Source organism: Papilio polytes, unplaced genomic scaffold (genome assembly GCF_000836215.1).
Source record: "Papilio polytes unplaced genomic scaffold, Ppol_1.0 DF822845.1, whole genome shotgun sequence".
NCBI classification, from domain to species: domain Eukaryota; kingdom Metazoa; phylum Arthropoda; class Insecta; order Lepidoptera; family Papilionidae; genus Papilio; species Papilio polytes.
In genome coordinates this window covers 5,408,617-5,429,000 of record NW_013526359.1, presented here as the reverse complement: position 1 = coordinate 5,429,000, position 20,384 = coordinate 5,408,617, and the positions used below count along the sequence as shown (strand labels likewise).

The window sequence follows — 20,384 nt, the reverse complement described above, 5'->3', positions numbered from 1 at the left end:
AGTCAACAAAAAAAGATATACGAGTACTTAGATTTCGAGAGGAAAACCATACGGAGTCATAAATATTACTACAGACTTGTTTTGTTTGTGTATTCGTTTTGTATAAATGTATGAAATAAATTTGCAAATAATCTTTTCTCTGTCTTGACCGTCGAGTCATTGGTCTCTGAAGGCAAACCTCTACAGCCTTTCGTATAAAAACGAGTTTTTTTTTGTCTTTTAAATCGCCTATATGCACATTTTACCTGTAATATATGTAATTGCCTACGGTACATGATCACGAATTTATAAGAATTGTAAGCACTGAACAAAGAGCTTAAAAAAATACATAGAGTTGACACTCTTGTTTTGAAATATTTTTCACATAATTATTACATTTCATTTGTGACACTGTTTAGTTTATTTTAAAACAAAAGATGGAGCTTGTAATAATTTTGTAAAATGTCAATACAAGGCCACCAGGTGGCGTACTAAACTTGGCAAATGATATTACCTGGCAGAGAAATTACCGGTGAAAAAAATTAGGTTACTATGCCTAGTCTATATATTTCTTATATGCTGACTGTATTTCTTAATGTAAAAAAATATTGCAAAACATGTTTGACCAGGCGTCGCAAACTTTAGTCTGAACCAACCTTTATAAAAACTTTGTTAAGTTGAACTTGAGTTTTGCTTGTATTTTTTACAACGCCTTTAATCGCTTTTATTTTATAGTATATCACAAGCTAAGAGACAAATGCATTTAACTTATGTGTTTAAATATCTTTTTCTAGATTTTTCATAATTTAAACAAACGCTTTCCAAATTAATTTCCATTTGTTATTCACATTTATTTTTCTAGCCTTAAACGATTTCTAGATAAATGTTTTATTTAAATGTATCTTATCCATAATAATCGAAATAAGAGATTTTCTTCGACTTGTACAGAAATAAATAAATAAAATAGAACATGTTACGGCAAAAACTCAACTCGTGCGCATATGAAGGCAACCGAGGTGGCAATGCAATATTCTATCTCAAAACATCATAATAACCTTTTAGCTCTTTCAATATTTGAATTCTAAGGTCTGGGAAATAAAGTACATAATTCCTTAATGCATGAGTAATCTACCTGCCAGCGTGAATGGAGAAGGCTCTTCATTCCAACCAGTCAAGCAACCGTTTTCAGTCAGTCTGCGTCAAGCATTGGTCGAGAGTGGGCGCATGCGTAACGCGGTGCTATTGGCTGATTTGAATTTCGAACGTTTTGCGACCGGCCAATCGCGTACGATCGATGGTTTGATTTCTTTTTCGCGACCACTTTAAAACGTCAACCTATGTCCCGTTATATGTGCTGTGTTTTGTGACATTGAAAACTGACTGGTTTTTTTTACTTTTTAATGGCAAGCTGAAGTGTTTAAAATTTTATGCTCACAAGATTGGATGTTTTCTCACGTGTTCTGGTAAGATTTCTATCTTAATATTTTATTGTAAGATAACTTTAATCGTTAAGTTAATTTATTGCTTGAGCATAATTCTATGAAATACTACGCCTAACTTGTTAGTTAATGAGCAAGGTTTTGATTATGTTATTAAATTCTAGGAATCTATTATATGCGCTGTAATATATTTCTCTGAAGGCATTTATAAAATTATTTTCCGTCAAAAGGGTACTAAAATAATTACAAAAGGTTTTAATTTAATATTTTTCAAATCTGACGGTAGTTGTAATTAATTCTTTTTCAGTTTCATTTAGTCATTCATAGGTAAGTTTTGTTTGCTAATATGTATTTCCTCAGTTAAGTAAGACATAAAAATTATATAGTACTAGCTTTCGCCCGCAACTTCGCCCGCATGGAATTAATAAAACAAAAGCAAGTAGCCTATGTGTTCTTCCACACTATCCTCTACATCTATTCCCGAATTTTACCCAGATCTGTTCAGCCGTTTAGGCTACAAACTCTAACAAACATCCATACATCTAAACTTCGCATTTATAATATTAGAATGATGTATATAAATGAGGTTATATAGGTTATATGTCATCCGCGAACATATTAATTCGCATTGCAACATACGAGTATACTTTCAAATTATTGCTACAATAATGACATATTTACGACGTGAACTTGCAAAACATCGTGAATTCTGCATTTCTTGATATTGTTTTAATTTTTTTATAATAAAAAAATGCACTTTAGTAACTTGTATGAAAATCCCACGAACTAGTTGTAAACAATCAGTTGACGCATCGCATTGTGGCTAACGCAATTATCAAGTAATTATAAAATTGTTGATCCGTACATATGATGTGGTTAGTCTAATGTTTTTGTATTACCAAGAAGTTTTAAAGGTAGCTGTGTAAATACCTCTTTAAGACAAATAGTGGCAATTCAGTACACAAAAAAAGACGTTCTTAATTTAACTTTTAACCACTGCTCCTTCCATATGAGATAAAAAACGTAAGAACCTATGCGTTTTTTCAAACAGTGTTCAACAGCTGTTATATCCAGTTCTGAGCATCTATTGTGGAAATATTTTCCAAAATCATCCATCCATCCATACTTTGGCATTTGTAATATTCGTAAGATAAGATACTGGGAATATATTAAGTCATATAGTATAAAAATAGTTGATAATCGAGTAAAACTATTAATAAAAAACGAGATTATATCCAGATTGCTAATATGCTTAAGAAAGGCGGTACTAGAGCAGGCGTGCTTGTATGCGTAGATGTATAAATATGAATAGCCAAGCAACATGTGTCAGGATCGCGGATGATAGATGTTTGAGGTCTCTGCTTACCTATTTGAGTTACATTGCGTTTTAGTTGATTTACCTTTTTATAGGTTATCTTTTCGTTCCCACGGATAATCTTATCTAGTTATATTAAGTGCAATAGATAAAATATTGCACTGTTTGTACAATAATCGAAGAATAGTATATGTACTTCAGATAATTTAAAATATTTAAGTCGACTTGAATTTCCTTCGTAATATTAATAAATTACACAATTTTTATTCATGGCAATATTAGAAATATCGCTTCTCTGTATTGCCACATTATACATGGCACATATAGGGAAATTAAAAATAAAATATGTTAGTAATAAATTATTTCTAAACTAGATGCTGGGATTACGAAAATGAATGTGATTCTCGTACTATTATGAAATACATTTCATAATACAAATAAGTGTAATAGTGACATTTACTATTTAATAATAAAAAGTTCAATTATTAGGTCTTGACATTTATGGATACAATTTAGATACGTAACGTTCGTCCATTAGATTGATTAAAATAATAATTAAAACGAAAACTATTATTGAAAAACAGATTTATCTTAATTAATTACGAGATAGTGATTTAATTAATTGTTAAAAATTAATTAATCTACGAGAGATTATAGCGATGGTGTTAAAGAGAAAAGTACAAAAGTACACGTTGGTCTATTTTATTTTATACTAGCTATTGCCCGCGACTTTCTTCACGCAATATTAAGATAAAAAAGTAGCCTATAATTTGCCAGTCAATGTCAGCTACCCTTCAATGAAAGACAGACAGACATGCTATTTTCAAACATCATCTTCCCGAAATCTGAAATATTTCTTTTGATATAACAAACAGTCACTCCAATTATATTATATGTATAGATTACTACCTTTTGTACAATCAAAGGCACAAGTTTATAATACCAAAAGATTAATCTTCTCAATTAATTACTTAGAATTAATGTTAAGTTTGTTTAAGTTTGTATGTTAAGTTTAACATTAATTCTAAGTAAGTGTAACTTCTGGAAAGTGGTATAACGGTGACATTTTAAATAATATGGATAAAAATATCAATGTAGTTCCACTAAATGTGGGTTGTCGGCTTTTTTACTTTCTTCACTCGAATGTGAGGCAATTCGCATTTAATATGCGTTTTATGCGAGAGAAATTCAGTCTATTTCTTTGTAGGAGATTTGTCATGGTGATACATGACTTGTAAGTTATAAAATGCGTCCAAGCGTTTTGTACAGTTTTATTCTCACTTTGTCTTATTTAACATGTTTTTTATGTTGACGACGTTCATAATCTATACTTTATACTAATGTTATAAAGAGGATAAGTTTGTACTTTTGCATTTGGGTACTTCTGTACATATGTGTTGGAATAACTCAAGAACTACTGGGCCAATTTCAAAAATTATTACACCATTAAGAAGCTACGTTTTATTATATTATATTTATTACATACTTTATGTTTTTTTTTAACTTTTTACGCGGACGAATTCGCAAGCAACAGCTAGTCATGCTACAAGAACTCTGTTTTAAAAATAGCGCCAATCATATTACCATATTTAGTTAAAAGTTTTTATCCTAGAGATTGAAAATGTCACCAAACCTGATAACATCCTAATTAGCTACTTCATCTAATAACTATTTACCAATGACCAAATATATATTTAACCTTGTAAAAAGAATATGTTCTTATACTTGAATAATTATAGAGTTCTTAAAAAACAACTAAAACTTTAATGAAGTCCTATGGGAACGTCGTAAAAGCCAGTCGAAACGACCAGTAAAACCTGATCCGCTTTGTTTCTCCCCACGTAAGTTCAGCTTTGTAATCTGAGAGTTGGAAAAAAATAACGCGACACAACGCCCTCCAGTGTTCCCAAGCGAAATGAGGAAAGTACGAAGAGAAAGCAAAAATTGATGTGGCATTGTTTACAATTTAACTGCCGACTTATTACATATTTCGATGGCTTCAATGTAAATAGTCATAACCCACAATTGTTCAATTAAGAATTTGTACATTTTTTTAACTCTGTTAATTTCGTTAAAAATGTGACAATTTTATCAATAAAATTTTACTAATATCATAAATGCGAAAGTTTAGATGGATGGATGGATGTTTGTTAGAGTTTGTAGCCCAAACGGATGAACGGATTTCGATGAAATTTTGTATAGATGTAGAGGATAATCTGGAAGAACCCATAGGCTAATCGCTTTTTTAATTTCACGCAGACGGAGTCGCGAGCAAAAGCTTGTCTTATATAATGGCTAAAATCTTTTTGGAAAATAAATTTTAAATCAAACAAACATCACATTTAAAACGTTTATTGTCAATAAACTGTCGGAATTTTCCATTATTGCTTACATCATCGCAAAGAAACAAGATATATCTCTCGCTTTGTTGAATCTAATAAATCACAATTTTTCCATTTTAAGTTTTACTTCCTTATTTATCTTAGGAAATGACAAAAATAGCATCATATACAGTTATAATATCTTGTCCACTTTAATAATTATTTGTTTAATTTCCTTGAAATCTGATTATCTTATAGCCAGCGATTATCAATTTGCGGTCAAACATTCCGCAATTATGAATGGCTAATTAAGCCGTAGGTTTCCACTGTCTTATAAATTGTATTAAGAGTGGACGCACACCTTTGACTAAACTATCCAACAACCGTTGTGTTAATATTGTTTCGCTGTCAATTCAACTGTGAACTGAAGTGTGCGCACCTCCATGTGGTTATAGGAAATAAAACTGGACTAAACAGTTGTGCGATAGTTTAGTTTTAGGTGTGAACGCTCTTAGTCATATAGTAAACTTATTATTTTGGTATCAGGACTAATAGTACTGTTTTACTATAATATTATTACTAGCATAAGTTGAATAATAACGCCATAACATGATTTTCTATAGTCAGCAATAAAGATGACCTTATTTCAAAAGTAACAACTGCAAGCATCATCAAATAATGCCCACTTATTAACATAAAATTAATTACCATTAACTAAATGAGTCATTATTGATTTAGCAAACATTTTTACTAACTTGGTTTTGATAAAATTTCTATACTAATTGCTCAATTCATTAATATAATATTACGCAATTTTAAAACAGGTATGCAGGAAAACATTTACCTTCTTCAGTCGGGTAAACATGAGGTGTAAAAAATTACCCTCCTAAGTCGGTCGGGTGAAAATAAAATATGTTATCACATCCACAAAGCTTTGGATTTATTTATGCATCGAAGACGTCAGACGCAGGAGTTATGGCTTTTCAAACCTGTTCGCAGACGCCTCGCCTCGCCTCGCGCCTCGAGCTATATCAAGGACAATTTATTTTTCAGCATTACTTATAACTTGCCAGGTCTCATGTAAGGAATTATAGCAGACTTTGTAAAGTTGGTCATTTGGTGCATGAATATACATATGGTTTCGTTGTTAAAAAATACTTATTGTTAAACGAAACCATGCTTACAAAAACGTCCGTTCATCTACTATAGATTTATTCGTAAAGGTTTTCTCGATTAAATACTTAGAGTGCGGTTAAATGACAACCTCAAGCTTCTTAATATTTCAAAGGAGTTTACTTTACTTTTTCAACTGATATTTAATAGCAAATATTTCCAGGCACTAAAATGTTCAATACATGACGTTTAAATTCGTCATACCTTTAACAATAATTATGAAATGTCACAGTGTAATGTCTAACAATGCAGTAGTTCAACCAACACAATTTCACTCGTTTCGGCTGATTAAGCGTGCGATTGTTGTTATATTTTTCCTCTCGGTGTAGACCGCACCTGAGGTGGCTATTGTCATCGGTTTCCCAAACTGCGTGTACGCAACGAAGTGACGTCACCATTGTTAAAGAGTTGGTAGCATCTACTCGTATGTTCTGAATTGTTAAACATACTGATATGATACACAGAACTGTTGACTTACCATTTGTACTGATAACATTGTGTCCAGAAAGTCGAAGTTAGTAGAGCTAACTACTAAAGATGTTAGAAAACTTAATGCTATTAAGTAGTTTGTTTAAGTTTACTTGACCAACACAGTATCAATCATACTTCATACTAATATTATAAATGAGAAAGTTTATATGGATGGATGGTAGAATTTGTAGCCTAAAAGGCTGAACGAATTTCGTTGAAATTCGGTCTAGATGTAGAGGAAAGTTTTATAGAACACAAAGGCTACTCACTTTTGTTTTTTTATTCTTATATAAAGACCTTGTTTTCTTAATATTTGGAACGAACTTTTATGTTTGGCTAAAGAAACTTGAGAGAAAGATTTTGAGATGTTATATTTTAATGTAATCTCCACAAGCGAAATGCATTTTGGTGAATACAAACCAGTTTCAGTTGACCGAACCTTTAATTATGAGTGGAACAGGAATGTCCTGCAGGTTTGGGTCAATGACCTGACACACGGTTACTGCTTTCGGATATAATATAAGATGACAATGTTTTTAATTTTAATAGATTAAATTGATTGCTTATAAAATGTAAATATATCAAATGCTAGTTCATATTATTATTAGTATTTCGCTCAGAACTCCGACGTTTGTTAATTTTTTTCCTGGAAATCCATCTCGTCGAACATATGCAAACTTTGGACATTATACAATTAACAAGTCATTTTTTCGTAGGTACCGGATGTGTTTTTGTGATGCTGTGAGTCACGATTACTCATATCATTAAGAACACACATGAACATGACAGGATAAAAATTCCCAGTATAATGAAAATAACCTTAAAAAATCTTCTATAATCTATAATAGAAAAGTAGTCAAGTGGAAACATTTGATGGATGTTGGATAAATTACAATTCATATATTAATAAAAAACCGCAATACAAAGTCGATGACCGGGTCATTTTACAGTTAAATACAAACTGTAGTATTGATAATGTACTATTAGAGATCACGAAACAATAGTTTCGCTACATCATTTTAATGCTACAAAAAATATTAAAACGTAAACCAGACTGCTTTCATTATATTGAAAACAATTTACACTAATATAATAAAGCGTAAACACACACTACTTTGTGGCGTTGGATGTCAGAAATCGCAGTATATTTTTGAATAATCCTTTCTTTAATAAAAGCACTACACTTACGACACGCTTTAGGCTATATATTAACACATTTTGGATAAAAACCCTAATGTGGAAAAGAGACTATAAGTTGCTGCCGACATCAAGATTGTCATCATGTCATGTCATTTTGACATTTGCTATTGATAATTTGACAAATGTAAACAATAAAATAACATTTTCATAATTTCATGCGGATGAAGCCGCACGGGAACAGCTAGTCATCAATATTTCAGAAGTAATTGAACTTAGAAATCCTATTTCTTTAATTTTTTATTTTGTGGTGATACAAAGAAATCGGTATTTTTGTCTGTAATTTTTGCAAGATCTAATTTTTTACAGTTTTTTTAAATACTACGAAGTAATTATTTCGATTCTTTCCAATCTCTCAAGTGAAAGTTAATCGTAAATCATTTTATGTTTGTTTACGTGTCTTGTTTACTGAGCTTGTCAATTCATATCAATTTTACATCGCATTTGAAAATTACTATGTTAAAGAAATTAACTGAAGTTTATCACGCAAGTAACTGTAATACTTTCTATAAGCATCATTTGAATACAGTATCATATTGATTGACAAATTAAAATTGTAAGTAAACATGTTAATTAAATTGTTTAAACTATCATGAGACATTACTTTAAGCGAAAACTAAAAACGCTTTTATCCTTCGGTGACGGCACCGACTAGTAATTTTCGCTTAAAATAAATGTGTCAATAAAATCTCGATGGCAAACAAAAGTTGGATTTAAAGATCAGGAATTTATTCCTGATCATGCTTTAGCATTAATTTCTAATTATATTTATCAATAACTCAGACTAAAATTAAATATAGGAGAGAAATTATAAATTATATACAAAACAATTTTTTCCACGCTTAATAAATTAAAGTTACACTTATTCCAATATCATATTTTGGTTCAACAGTTTATAGGACTATAAAATATGTTTCTAACTATTCCATTTCTACTCATGAATATTTCATTTCTTTTCTATCAAAGCTTAGATGCGACAAACTCAGCAGTGGTAATCTCAACGCATAGAATATTAAATTTGCCAGTTAGCGTCGTCAGATATAGTTTGCGATGACGTGTGCCAGTGAATGACCTGTCGCTGACCGAATGGTGAAGTGTTACCACACTTTGAACAATTTTAAATTAATAAGACCTCTGACACAAAAGCTCTAAAATAGCTTTGATAACAATATCCGTGTTATTAGTATAGCTAAAAAACATACATTTAAATAACATTAATCTGTTATGAATATGTAAAGAAAAACAGCTTTTGTAACATCAATTTCTGTCTTATTAGTTGTTAGGATTACTATGGATAATGGTAGAAATACAAACATTTTTTACATGACACGTTGTGCAAAGTCTAAAGTTGTATATGGTAACACTGTAAACTTTCTTAGCTGCATAGAAATATGCGAATCGAGAGCTTTTACGTTTATTGCGTTGTGCTTCGTTTTTAAATTACGCTTGCAACAGTTCATTGGTCGTCGAATGGGTATTACGGTACAAGTTGCCGTGGTTTTTATAGCGTATTTTATAACGATATATCGACATGACCCGTTGCACGTAAGAAGCGAAATTATTCCCATAATTTTTACTTATTGATTTTTTCACTAAAATGTTGACAATATCTGAAACTTACGGTAAAAATTAAATCAAGCGTTGCTATTTAAACCCTGAGGTGTGTACGCTCAGACACTAAGTGACAGTTTTAACTGTGGAACTGTACAGTTAGAACTGAGTTCAAACCCCTATTTTACATACCTATAAAATTTAAAGTAATAATTATTTTCGCCATCACGTAAAGTAATAAGCCATAAATATAATTAGAAAAGCTGATGTAAACCAAGTAATTAATATTGGACCTACGCTCTTGCATAAATACTAGCTTTTAACAGCGAATTTGTCCGTGCGATATTAAAAAAGTTGTAAGAAGCCTATGTGTTCTTTCAGATTATGTTCTACATTTGTGCTAAATTTCATCCAGTTTTGGGGAAACATAGCAATAAACATCCATCTATATTTTCCCATTTATGATATTAAGTAGGTACCTATGTTATATTTTCTTAGCAGCTTGTTAACTAAGTTATTTACATTTGAATATTGTTCATGAACAATTCAAATGTTATACGTTGATTAAATTATTATCATTATGTATAGGACATTACAAAAGACAGAAAATAAATAAAAAAAAACACCATATCTTTATTAAAGTATCGATATTATTAATATGATCATATTCAAGTTGACGTGACCTTGTTGTGGCGATCAGTGACGGGCTTTTAGTCTGACACCAAAGAGATTCAAATATATAGAGGAGGTATAGTTTGTTTTACTGTTTAGTTTATTTCCTAACAAACAAGCTGTTCGTGACTTACCGCGAAAAATTAAAAAAATAATATAATAAAATAAAACAATATTTATTGACCAAAAAAAAATAACACAACTTACAAATCAATTACTGAAATAAAAATAAAGATAAAAATTCTTGGCCACAAGGAGAAGGCTCAGCTGATGCGGCCTCTAGCTTGACACTGAAGGCCGCGCTGGTTTTCAGCCTTCCTTAAAGTATATAGCCTATGTTACTCAGAGATAAATTATCTTAATGGTGAAAGAATTCAAAGACACGAGGTGGCACTAAACTTAACAACTGAAAAAGTATCTTTCAGTTCACTATGCCTCGTCTATACATTATTTAAATGTCTTTGTCTGACACATTGGTTTGGAATGAGCAACAGGGTGACTTAATATTAAAAATTATATTACGAATTGTAGATCAGTTTGTCCAGTTTAAACTTCTTTAAAACATGCTTTAAAGTCGTGTTAATTAGACTTTTAAATGAAATAATTTATTTGTTTTTAATTTTTTGGAAAATGCGAAAAGTACAATAATTGTTGTAATGTTACATACTTGACTTTTTTCTGTTTTATGTAGCGTTTTAAATTATATTCCACTTAAATTAAATAGTGCATGCCTTACTTACATTTTTTCTAAGTATTACTTTGCCTTTTAACCAGTACGAGCTGTTCGCGTATGCAAAGTGACATAATAACAAATTATGGCAACTTTGCTTACTTGATGCTAGTAGCAAATTATGGTGTCTTTCCCACATTAGGGTTTTAGCCAAAAAATTTACCCCCTAAGTTTAATGGCGTGAAAATATATAGCCTAAAGCGTGACGTAAGTGGAGGGATTTTTATTAAAAAAGGATTTAAAATATGCTGTAATTGATGATATCTTAGGCAACAAAGAAGTGTGTGTTTACGCTTTATTATAATAGTATAGATAACTTGAGTAGAGTTTAATTCTCAATTTAATATATAATTATTCGAATGTTAAAGAAGTTCAATAATGACGTAAAGTTGCGATCAAATCGAACGGACAATTTCGCAAACTCCAGTCTCTCCACATTCAATATTTTTGACAAACAACTATTTGTTGTTCACCTTGAATGATAAAATCAATATATTGGAATAACCAATCTCGCGGCTGGAACTCATCGCTAATAAATGCCTAATAAATTACTGATTATATTATTTAACGTTATTTATATTCGTAATTATTAGCAAGGAACTGACCAAGGCTTGAAATCTATCAAAATATGACAAAAATCACACACTTTACCATACCAATACACTTTTACCATACTACGGAAAAAGCTTTGGTATGTTTTGGCGCAATATTTTTCCTTGAATAGTCATAGCTGTTATTATAAGATAGGATATTTCGTTTATTTTAATTGACTTTTCCTTATTTTATATAAATGATTATTTTTTAGTAATAAGTATCACGTAGTCATAAGTACGTATACTCTAATGGAAGAAACGAGTAAACACGCGTTTGTAGACAAGAAAGTCTCATTAGACGCCCACATTCTGTAAACATCAAGTAAAGTGAGATTTTCTAATCGCTTACGTTGGCAATGCTTTTTTATATTTGTTTTAAAGGGTTTTTTCGTACAGGATACAGTTTTATACCGCTAACGAAGTTTGCGCATGACAAATTTGGACCACCTGTTACGCCATTTTGACAGCGCGGAATTAAAAAAAGTAGCCTATAATATGCTAGTCTATGTCAGCTACACTTTAGTGAAATTCCGTCGAAATTGGCACAGCCGTTTCGAAGGATGCCCGGGACAAACGCGGCTTGCGGACAGACAGTCAACAATGTTGTAAACGCGATTTTCGTTATCGACAATGCAAATACATCTTCATCCCGAAATATGGAATTTTTCTTTTGATACTACAGACACTCTAATTTTATTATATGTATTGATAGACAGAAGACAGATACATTGTATATTTTGACGTCTTTCAGATCGTAAGCGGCGTTTCGTTTTAATATTCGTCTTAAGAGCGGGCGCACACCTTAGACTAAACATGTACGATTATTGTGCGATTGTCGATTGTTTCGCAGCTAATTCAACTGTTTAGTTGCACAACTAAAAATCGAGTAGCGTCCACACCTCCATATAAACTCATAGAAATCAAAGCGAGACTAAACAGTTTTGCGATAGTACAGTTTCAGATATATGCACGTTCTAAGTCTACCAGTTGAGACTGTGTTTTGTTTAGCAACGATACGAGCTTTCTCATCAATTAGGATAAAGATAGATAGTTTTTAATCAAATATTTATGAAGTCTGGCAATTTTTTCGATCTAGCGGTAATCATAATTTGAGACAGGTATACCAGTTTATTGGGAACAGTTGTATAACATCTTTAAAACCTGACTGAACATTGATGTGGTGAAAGTGTTGACATGTGTTACGCGATAATGAACATTCAATGGGGTGTGTAATGAACGGGTAAAGTTGGGTTGAACTTGTTTTGACAGTTCAAACATTGAAGCAAATGTCGAAGTTCCATAACACTTTAGAGTGGGCACACACCATTGACTACTGTCGCATAACTGTAGTGCGATTTTCGATTGTTTCGTAGCCAATTCAACTGTTTAGTTGCACAACTAAAAATCTATTAGTGTGTACACCTCCATAAGCTCATAGGAATCAAATCAAGACAACAGTTGTGCAGTGATTAAAATACATTTAAATCATCATTACTGAATTTAATAAAAAGATAATGCAATCTTATGGTATGGTTCAATTTCGATCATTTAAAGACAAAAAAACTAACAAGCTAACGTTAATTAAAAGAGTAATATAAGAGGGGAAATCGACTTCTCTAGAGGAAATACGAAACTAATATCAAACTATGTCAGTATACTATGAGCTGGCCAGTACAGTTCATGCTCCAGTTACTGCCATTGAGCCTATGACGTAGATATTTAATATTTTCTATATCACATACCTAATACACATAGCTGTAGGTCCAACAATCGAGAATCTGACAACTGTTGTGCGATTGTCGATTGTTTCGCAGCCCATTCAACTGTTTAGTTGCATAACTAAAAATCTAGTAGTGTGCCACCTCCATATAAGGTCATAAAAATCAAAACGAGACCAAACATTTGTACGATAGTTTAATCAAAGGTGTGCGAGCGCTCTTAAGAAGGCACATTCGAAAACGTGGTCGTAGGTTTGGATACCAATGTTCACCTACTGTCGTAACGTTCATCTTCGCACAACTTTAAAGCGAAGTTGGTGAGGTTACAATATCGGTGAATATCAGAACAAATGTACTAATGGTTTAATTTTAAAAATTATGATACGGAGTATATTTATTATTCGTTTGAATAGTTTATTCATAAAAATACTAGAAACTATGTTGACCGTGAAAACGTGTTCCCATACAATGTGAATAACTTTCCAAAACCTGTTTATTTTCATTTTGTGTTTGGTATTTCCGTAGAAGATCAAAATTTCACTTTTATAATTAAACTAGTTAAATAGCCAGTTAAGTACTTTATACCAATCCAGAATATTACATTATTATTAGTTCTAAAACTACGTGTTTAGTTCAAATTGATTTAAATTAATGTTTGTTCTTAAAATTAGTGATGTTCCTGTCAAATAATAATAATACATTTGTTGTAACAGCACCAAATGCTTTAATTACTTCTGCACTTAAATACTGTTAAATTCAGGTTCATTTCTGTTCGCACAAATTTCTTAAAACCACATATCGAAAAGTAAATTATCCAATTTTATAAATCCCTTGATGCTTTAATTGTTGTCTCAATTTTAATTATCGATATCGATAATTATATTTATTTAATAAATTTAAATTAAATTAATTCATCAAACGTAGTCATGTATACTTGTAAATGAATAAGCCAGTCGTACTATCGTAGGGACGTAAAAAGTGAGTTCCATGAGTGCACAGCTATTATATTTCTACTACCTGACACCATGAGTAATAGACCGGAAACGGCTACCTGCGCCCGAGCATAACAACTAACCTCTCCAAGAGACAGTTCGGATTAAATGGAATAATAAATAAAGATAGAGATGTCTTTTACTTTTGTTGTGTATCGATAAATTAAAAATAATAATTTTCTGCAATATAAATTGCTTAGTAAATTTAAAACTATTTAAGCTCAAATGGAGATTTAACAATAGGAGAAACAAGAGATGTAATATGACGAATTACACTTCCTCTCAGTGCATTGTGCCACTATGACTTATTTATTTGTCAAACTTCTGATATAAAATTTTATGCGTATATGTCTAATATACAAACTTGACGAATCTTATCATAACATCGATAAATTACAATCGTGTTCACGCCCCTCACTAGTAATACATGAAATTGAACATAGCTGGCAACTATCTCATGCTTCAAATTAACATTGGTAATATGAGACACCACTAGTTAGAGATGTAAATTACTTGTCTATTAAGTATATCTTTAAAAAGATATTTTTTTATTTAATTAGTTTAAAATTAGAAGCAATGGTATTAATGTATATTCACTAATTTAGCTACGAACTGTTGCAATCAGATCAATTTAGGGGTTAAATGCGTAGATATTTCTCACACTAAACATTAAGGGACACCTTTAGTGACCATTAAATGACTGAGTGGAGCTTTAAATGTCTCATAGTAGATGATAATAGTCGAAAAATATGCAACAATGTTGTTCCTTCTACAAACACGCGTTCATAAATTGGTTGAACAGTAACGAAAGCGGTTCGTGAGCCGCCTGTTAACGTCATAAACTTGACAATGAACATTTACTTTCAAATTCTGACCTCTCGTTGCATTACTTGAATATCTGACTCATGTTTATATAAATGGAGGAAAAGGAAATAATCGAGATATACGTGCAGTTTATAATGTTACTTTTATAAGAGATTTAACAACTGAATCTGTTTAACCATCACGTTAGTGCATAAAACTGCCAGAAGAGGCCGCTATTTACTTAGTTCGATCCCAGAGGACTATTTAGATATTTTTCATACTAATTTTAAATTAAAAAGCTAGCGACTTTATTTGTTTATAAATATGTTTCATTCACAACTTTGCTCGCGAAAGTAAAAAAATCCACTAATTTATTTAATCTATGTTATTCAATGATAATGTAGCTTCTTAATGGAAAAAGAATTTTTAAATTCGGTTCTAGCATTTTTATGTATCTTTGCATACAAAAATACAGATCTGTCTTCTTTGTAATACTATTATAGGTTTACAATTAGTTAAATAATTTGAACAATTGCAAGCGCCATATAAAACGTGGTTCAAATTGAATAATTTACTTGCACTTTAGTTTCCGTCACATATGAGCACGAAATCGTGACTGTAAATGAAGAGTCAATTGAAACTTTAATATGCATTTTACTTGTAATACTACTAATATTAAAAACGAAAGTTTAGATGGATGGATGTTTGCTGTAGTTACTAGTTACTAGATAGATAGAGTTAGTAGTTACTAGATCTAGTTCCCTAAACTAGATCTAAAGCAAATTTGGCATAGATGTAGAGTCTGGAAGTACTTACAGGTTACTATTTTTTTATTACCACGCGGAGTCACGGGCGAAGTCTAATTACAATAATTTTCATTTATATAAAAAGTTACAAAAAAAACTCTAGAGTTTCATTTAGAATGTTTGGAAATTTTAATCACATTAAGAGATAAAATACAAAATGTGCAGACTAACAATCTAGACCAATTACAAATAAAATGTTCGGTGATAGATTTGTCTATGACTTATATCAAAACAGTTGTTAATAATACGCCATTTAGCTATAGAAATACTTGACATTTAAAAAATAAAATAAGCAATTTATATTCAAGTTGACTTTGTAAAAATAAAATGAATCGGAAAAATAATAGAATGTGATTAGTAGGCAAGGTAGGACCAGTGTATTTGAGCCCTGATTTTACTGAATTCTAAGCAAAACAAAGAAGTAGAAATAAGCATAGCTATTTTAAGTTAAAATTGAAATAAAAGAGAAAAACAATAAACATGATATAAACCATTTAAGATTGGAAGACTCCTATCATAGTACAAAAATTATTGATATTTAATCAATAATTTTGATCAATAAAAAAATGTTAATATTAAATTAGAAAAGTAATATTTAGTAGATCAAATAGTTTTTTATATTCTCTGACTGTCCCACTGAATTGTTACCGTAATATCTTTATAAGAGACAGCAAAAAGTAGTCACTATAAATCAAAGTGGTAATAAAAAAGCAGCGCATTAGAAACTCGTAAATAATCGCAAATATGGTAGCTTGTCATGCCACACTTAAACCACGTTTCCACTACGCGACTAACCGAGAACGTCTATAGACAGTTGAGGACACTCTAAATAAATTAATAGACTACACTTTAATATTAAGAATACACTATCATCCTACTTATTGAAAAAAAAAAACAAAATCATATAAAATGAAATGCAGTGGAAAATGGTCTTTAGTCGGGCCATCCGTCGCAACGTGATCGCTTGAATGGAAATTTAGATCACACTTGGAAAGCCGATCTTGAATTGAAGGTTGGCTTGTGTAATTTACAGATTGAGGTTGAAAAAAAGTTCTGTTTTAGACTTTTAATGTGGGTAGTTGAAGGTTATACGGTTTAAAGTGTTAAAGTGTTCGCACACCTAAAACTAAACTATCACATAACTGTTTAGTCGCGTTTTGATTCCTATGAGCTTATAGAGGTATGCATTACGCGATTTTTAGTTTAGTCAAAGGTTTTTAACTCAATTTCATTTCTAAACTCATTGATAATAAGTGTAAGACGGATGACTTAAATTACCAGTCATATTACTACGATTATCTTTGTCTACCGTCAATGAGGTATGTTTTACAATAGCAATTAACTATAACAGGTAATATAACAATAACCATTGTTTAGTATATATGATAAGGCATGTTTTAGTAATAGTTGAATCAGTTTTGTGACTGATGGAATACGGAATAATATAACAATAATTATGACTAATGATAAATGTTTTTCAACCATCATTTAAATGTTTATTATAAATCACATTACAAAAGTAAATATTATATGACATTTTTAAATCGATATTTTTCTACACTAATATTAAAAAGAGAAAAGATTTGAACTTTTGTATGTAATTTACTCAAAAAGTACTGGGCCGATTTTAAAAATTCTTACAGCGTTAAAAAGGTATTTTATTTGCGATTAACATAGGCTATGTTTTTTTTAATTTGGTGAAATCGCGAGCAACAGCTAGTTGCTTATACAAAAATAGCACCTTTTCAATTTTCTTTTCTTAAAAAGTTTGTAGGATTTTACATTATTGAATTATATGGGAATATTCATATTATTGTTTAAGATTAAAAAATATATTTTAAACAAGTATTTAATCGATTTTATCATCTCATTTCAAACATTTTATTAGTCACACTGAAGCGGTAGATATTAAAAAGGAACATCCTATACGCGGCCTTGACTGCGTGACTTTTTGGTAAATGTCGGTATCAAACATAATTTGAAAGGCCGTATCGATTATATGTAAGTATTAGCTGTTGCCCGCGACTTCATCCACGCAATATTAAGATAAAAAAGTAGCCTATAGCATGCCCGTCTTTGTCAGCTACCCTTCAGTAAAAGATCCGTCGAAATCGGCCCACCCGTTTTGAAGATTGCCCGGAATAAACGATGCTTGCGGACAAACAGATAGACAAAAAAGTTCAAATGCGATTTTCGTTATCAGCAACGCAAGTACATCAACTTTCCGAAATCTGTAATATCAAAGAAATTTTCCTTTTGATATTACAAACAGACACTCCAAATTTATTACATGTAAGAATATTTTTTTTGTTAATATAATATTAGAACTGTATTGTTTCCTTGGTAATTTAGAGGTCGATTTTAATATGAGGGTTCTAAATAAACTGGTCAGTTTATATACAAAAAGAATTATTACATTTAATCAGCATATTGGTCACGTAATTGTATACATTTTGTATGGAATTTCAAGGTTGTTACGCCTTGACAATCGGACACAACAAGATCTATGTCAATGTCGAACGAGCAATTAGTTGTTTTATTACTAGGATTCCTTCCTTTAGATGTTGAAACATATTACTAAATACATAATACAGTCATTTTACTTATATTATAAATGCGAATGTTTAAATGGATGTTTGCTAGAGTTTGTTGCCTATTCCGCTGAACGGATCTTGATAAAATTTGCCATAGATATAGAGGATAGTCTGGAAGAACACATAGGCTTCCTTCTTTTGTTTTTTTTTTAATTCCACGCGAACGGAGTCGCGGGCAAAAGCTAGTACGACATAAATGTATTTATCTTGAAAGTTATTTGTTTTATTAACCTCTTTATTTATATTATTTTAACATATTGAGAATCCTCGGTTAATAAATATGACTAACCCTTGAATAACTGCACAGGGATTGTATTATTTTCTCCATAACATTTCGATGTCTCACATATTTAAAAGGTCAAAATACCAACTTCGATTTTATTATAGAAATTTTATCGTCGCCAATTAGACGCGGCATTTTGTCACGCTTGCTTTTTATAGTGTCGAATAAACGGCAAAGTACTGGAGTTATTTCAGTGAAAGTGTTCCTATTACAGTCCATAAAAGGTTTAAATGGGTCTTCGTTTTAGTTATTTGATTAACAGAGCTATAAATTAATTATTAAGGAAGTTTACAACTGCTTAATCCTTTTTTATATCTTCTTTGGTGACCAAAATAAAGATAAGAAACGATATGCATTTGTTTTGGGAGTTAATAACAGTTATTCGTCACTTGCTTTCGCCCGCGACTCCGTCCGCACGGAATAAAAAAACAAAAGCAAGTAACTTATGTGTTCTTTCAGACTATCCTCTACATCTATGCCAAATTTCATCGGGATCCCTTCAGCCGTTCAGGCTGCAAACTCTTAACAAACATCCATCCATCCATCAAAACTTTCGCATTTATAATATTAGTGAGATTACGTCAACACTTTTCTTTAAATCGTGTTCTTAGAAAAAATCTCTAAAAAAATATATGAAATAACCACATTGAGAGATTTTGTATGTAAATTAACTAATACTTTTTGCGTATTAACGTTGAAATATTTTCTATTTCGTGACGTGTAGTAATTATCGCGCTTTGTGAACGCGGCCTTATTTACATCAATGGGCTGGCTGCTGTTTAACATACTATCTGCATGTTAATGCCCTCGATCTATTGTTCAATGTTGTATCCATTTCACTCATGACTGTGTTTACATTGTCAAAATATTTGTTTAAAAACATATCGTCATTTCACTTTTTATCTATACTTAATATTATAAAGAGAAAAGATTTGTATTTTCGTATGTATTGAAATAACTCAAAAAGTATTAGGTCGATTTTAAAAATTCTTTCACCGTTAGAAAGGTATTTTATCTGTAAATAACATGGCTATATTTACATTATTTTTGAAATTCACGCGGGCGAAGTTGCGAGCAATCTTTGAGATAAAAATTTTTAACACTGCAGTAAAAATACAATAGTAAAACTAATACAGAGCTCAAATATTCAGTGGAGGTTCTGTTTATTACTCATAGAAGAATAATTGATAAGTTACCGTCACTCATAGTCGTTAAATGGTTACCATGGTATCAAGCTCCAGAATCCACTAAATCTGTATGAAGCTATAATACACATAATACGTATAACATCTAAGATCGTTTGAAAAAACGTAAACAACTTTTTTATTCGTACATTGCAGCAAATTGCTATGTGAATTACACGAACTAGAAGATGTTAAAAAACGTTTTGTTGCGCGTAAGAATTTATTAGAAAATCAATTCGTCTCGACACTTAAGAGGGGAAAGTGATAGTCTTTTTAGCGCGCCAATATTTCATAATGATTCGTTGATGAATTAACAGCCGAAATGAATATAGAATGGAAGATATGAAAATTAAACCAATTTTGGTACACAAATTAGAGTACAAAAACACTAAACGATGTTGCGATGTCGTGTGTTATAATTTGCCATCAAAATGTACATGAACATTGCAGTTAGAGTTAGTTTTATTATAACTTTTGCGTTATAACTAACAGTTGTATGTATAAGAAATTAGTACGTAGACATGAAGCATGTTTTTTGAAACCGTTAGTTCTAATATTTTCT

At 31.1% G+C, this 20,384-nt stretch overlaps 1 protein-coding gene across 1 annotated transcript in view; it reads left to right on the top strand.

Moving 5' to 3' along the window:
* Nucleotides 1-1,158: 1,158 nt before the first annotated feature.
* LOC106105491 (glutaredoxin domain-containing cysteine-rich protein CG31559-like) overlaps nucleotides 1,159-20,384 on the top strand; it is a 54,229-nt gene continuing 35,003 nt past the window's right edge. The window contains exon 1 of the mRNA XM_013285837.1: nucleotides 1,159-1,442. The gene's annotated coding sequence lies outside the window, so the exon portion shown is untranslated. The remainder of the gene's footprint in view (nucleotides 1,443-20,384) is intronic.